Source organism: Haplochromis burtoni, unplaced genomic scaffold (genome assembly GCF_018398535.1).
Source record: "Haplochromis burtoni strain Fernald_Lab_line unplaced genomic scaffold, NCSU_Asbu1 Contig_3636, whole genome shotgun sequence".
NCBI lineage: Eukaryota > Metazoa > Chordata > Actinopteri > Cichliformes > Cichlidae > Haplochromis > Haplochromis burtoni.
Window position 1 is genome coordinate 325 of NW_024585997.1, and position 3,777 is coordinate 4,101.

The 3,777-nt window shown below is 37.4% G+C and overlaps 1 long non-coding RNA gene across 1 annotated transcript; it reads left to right on the plus strand.

Annotated features, from left to right (window-relative positions):
• Window positions 1-416: 416 nt before the first annotated feature.
• Window positions 417-3,347, plus strand: LOC102291870. The gene is made up of 4 exons (XR_006053965.1): window positions 417-522; window positions 614-681; window positions 849-964; window positions 2,674-3,347. It is a non-coding gene; the product is annotated as an uncharacterized LOC102291870 (long non-coding RNA).
• The last annotated feature ends 430 nt before the right edge of the window (window positions 3,348-3,777 follow it).

A 3,777-nucleotide genomic window follows, 5' to 3' on the forward strand; every position in this document is an offset into this window, starting at 1 on the left:
CAAAAAAGGAGGTTATTCCGCCCTTACGCAACTCACTCCCAATCAATAACCGTCTTTATGGCTGGACGGACTAACCAAAACAAAATTACAAATCCATCAAAAGAAGGAAAAAAAAGGACAGCAGAGACAGCACAGCTAAAAAACACAACATTATCGATTAAAATATTACCCAATAAAATATCAATTTTATGAAACCATTCAAAATCACAAAGCTAAAAAAACACTCAATATGCCTACAATATTGATCAGTTACCCTGCACGCAGTCGATCTAGGGCTTGATCAATTCTTCTATTAAAACACTAAAAAAGTCCAACGACACACATTAAAAATGGGCACCTACAATAACAAATGATCCAAACGAAATGGCAAAAGTCTCTTACCGACAGTATACCCACTCACACCCAAGTGAATTAATCCCCTCTGGTTTTTTTCCACAGAAGAGCGCTGACTTCACCGCACACACCCACTACCTTTTCACAGCTCTTCAGCCAATCACCTGGCAGAGAGCAACAAACTGCCAGGTGACACTTGTTACATATGGATTCAGGGTAAGATGGGGTGTGGTTGCTTTCTGGACACTTGGAAAAATGACTGATTCACCTTTTCCTGCAGGTCTGTGTCCTTCGGACTACTGGGAATTATGACTGTACTGTGTCCTGTGGTCCTCCTCCTACTGCTTTGTGAGTCTCCCACTGTGATTAAGTTGTAAGGGTTAGTTGGGGGTTCTCTTGTAGTTTGCTCATTGCATATTAGGAAGCGAACAATGCTGCATACAATAGTGTAGGTATACCACACATAAAAGCACTCTGTGAGCTCTGATTTTGAATATGCCTGCTTTTTGTTGCAGTCCTGGTCCTTGTATTTTTCTGTCTAAAAAAGAGAGAGAAATTGCAGCTTTATGACTCTGGAGACACTGGAGGAATCCCACTCAAATCTAACACGGAGGCACCAGAGGACAGCATGGTAAGGATAGTAATGTGTAACCAATGTCTCCGTTTCCAGGTCTTCTAAAAAAACACACATACACATTTACTTTGTTTTGCCCCCTTTGTTTTACAAGAAAAATCTTCTTGAAAAATGGGTTTAAAAACATAAACAACTATGGGATAGTGTTTGTTCATGATTTAGACAGGGGGAACAAATTATGGCATTATATATGTATATCTATTATATATGTCATTATATATCTTTTCCATGTGGCTTATTATATCTCCAAAAGTATTACAAATTATCTCCAAAATTTCAGGAGTAGTTACGTTTAGTTACATTTCATTTATATAATTTTTCAAGGGATCTTATATCTGTTTTCACTCTTGTATGCTTTTCATACAAGTTTCACACAAGACAGATACAAACAGGACAACTTGCTCCTCACCCCTTTTATTCCTCTACTCGGTCGACCGCAAGATACGCCGCCCTGGTGCCAAGTCGAACTAATGGTGGCGGTCTAATGGTGGCGGTGCCATACTCAGCGGACTCTGCCTTGAGACGGGTCACTCCGTCACACCTTACAACATGGACCTCCCCCACCCTCATTCAGATCTGGGCCCTGTGCTTCGTACGTCGCTTACTACATGCAAGATCAAATGAAACATCCAAGACCAAACCATCGCGCTAACCGTGAGCGAGCTAATCCGGTTCCCCGAACACACCTGCTGTTGACGATTAGTACAGCTGGATGAAGTAATGTGACATCACTGGGTGTCGTAAAAGGGGCTACGCATCGATAGTAGAAACATTGATCGGCAACCCGCTGATTGGTCGGCGAAAATGTCGAAGGGGCGCGCTCGGTATTTTCCGGCAGCAGAGCAAGAACTCTTGATTGAGGGATTTCAGGAGTTTCAGAGTTTAATTAAAACGCAAGGGAACACTGCAAAGGCTGCAAAAGCAAGGAGAGAGGGCTGGCAGAAAGTTACTGACAAATTAAACTCGTAAGTAATTTAATTATAACAATAATAATGGAGTGGATTTATATAGCGCTTTTCAAGGCACCCAAAGCGCATGACAATACCACTATTCAGTCACTTTATTATTTATTCATAGATTTATTATATTACACTATATTATCCAATATTATATTACATTATATTATATTGTTATATTATATCCCCTTTCACATTAGAGCCACAACAGGACCCACTAGAACATGGGAACAAGTAAAAGTGAAATATAAGAATATTCTACAGAATGGTAATATTTATCACTTATATTGCTTTTCGTCTCTTGGAAAGAGACCCTGAAATAATCTGTTTGTTTGTTCATAACAGCAACTATGTTTAATATGCTGCTGAGACTATAGCCCAGAAGAAGCGTATAGTATAGCTTTTAGTTTGGAAAGAGCCATTTCTCTGTAATAAACTCTCTTTTCCAAAGATGAATGTTTTCTCGATGAGATAGATTTATTTATTTTTATTACTTTGTTGTTTAAGCAACATTAAATTTAAAAACTGTACTTTTGATTTAAAATATATATTTATAATTTTAATAAATGACAAATTAAAAAGGCATGAATATTTTTTTTTTGTATCAAAAAAATATCGAACCGTGACACCAAAGTATCAACCGAACCGAACCGTGAATTTTGTGTATCGTTGCATCCCTAATATATATGTGACCTTCAGTCATGTCCTCAGCAGCTTTGAAAGTGTTGTATGCTTCCTCCTATTATCCAGGCTTGGGAGTAATAACAGGTAATAATGACAAACTACCTGTGTCTTCCAAATGGGAACAGAAGAGGATGGGCAGCATTCAGGGGACGTGGCTCTGTAGCTGACTCAGAGGTCACGGTCTGAACGCTTGGCTTGTTACTGGGGTAACAATGTAAAAACAGAACAATCAAGTGGTGCAGGTTTGTATCTGCTATTCTTTGTTGCTTTATTTTGTTGTTGTTGATGTTGTTGTGTTTTTTGTTTTTAAGCAAAAGTGGTTTGCACTAAAAACTATGTAGATGCAATATTTTGGAGCTTTGTACGTCAGCAATAAATTCTCTAAAAAAATTATATCTTTATTTTTGGAGGGTAAGTTTTAATTAAAACAAATGCGTCATGAAACAAAATAACAATTACCTAATATTTCAAAATATGTAATGTAAAATTACACCTTCATAATAATCTATTTTAAGCACAGTTGATTTACTTCTGCAGAATTTCCTAAAGGCACAGAAATTGTGTGCAACCATGTTTTACTTCAACTCGCTGACTGTGAGACGGGTGCAGTTTGAGCTCACTGTAAGTCAGGTTGTTGAAACATTTCCAACAGTAGTCGTGTTACAATCTGCACGAGGGCAGAACTGGAGCACTAACGTGTTACTGCCTGAAACTAAATACAACTGGCTGCACAGGAAAAACCCATTCAAAAGACAGTGTATATCTTATATGTATTTTGTGTTTTTAAGTTGTTATTTGACATTAACATTAAGGAGTTGTGTTTAATTTTTGCTGCTGTAGCAGTTATTTGTGGGGTTTTTTAACATTTAAAGGAACGTGATTATAAAACAGCATAATCAACAAACATACAATAAGCAGACATGCACCCATACAACTTGTACTTTTGATCTTTACTGTTTATTTGTTTAAGTTTTTGTCCAATATCTTTTAATTTGTAATTAAAAAAAAACAAAACAAATGTCCTTGTGATTTTTCTGGTTGTACTGTATATAAAGGTCAGATCCAAAATGGTTGTTTATTGTGTTCAGGTTTTATGTGCACTCTAGTGTTTCACAGGGTGGAGCCCACATACACATAATACACTATGTGCAGTGTTCCAACATCTCAACC